A 367-nucleotide genomic window follows, 5' to 3' on the forward strand; every position below is an offset into this window, starting at 1 on the left:
GCTCGCAGCACAGCGCGGGAGCCACAGAAAGTGCTTCTCGACAAACTCCTGACCGCTCAGCACGAAAAGCAGGCGGGCGTGACGCATCCAGAGCCAGCATGATGCTAAGTGCCACCGTCACACAGGGTTCTTCCTCCTGTCATGCCAAAATGCCTCAAGTTCAGGTGGGGAGGGGAAAGAGGGAGAAAAAAAGGCCAGTTTGAGTCTGCACACTTGAAGTTCCCGCAGGCTTTTTAGACTGGGTGATGTCACTGCCACAAAGTCACCGATTTCTTTACAAGGGGGAGGAAAAGGAAAATCACGCAGGCCCTGGACAGCGGTAGAGGGACGCTCCGCGACCGGTGCCGCCACGCAGCTGTCACTCTCC

This window comes from Buceros rhinoceros, unplaced genomic scaffold (genome assembly GCF_000710305.1).
Source record: "Buceros rhinoceros silvestris isolate BGI_N320 unplaced genomic scaffold, ASM71030v1 scaffold19716, whole genome shotgun sequence".
In the NCBI taxonomy this organism is placed as follows: Eukaryota; Metazoa; Chordata; class Aves; order Bucerotiformes; family Bucerotidae; genus Buceros; species Buceros rhinoceros.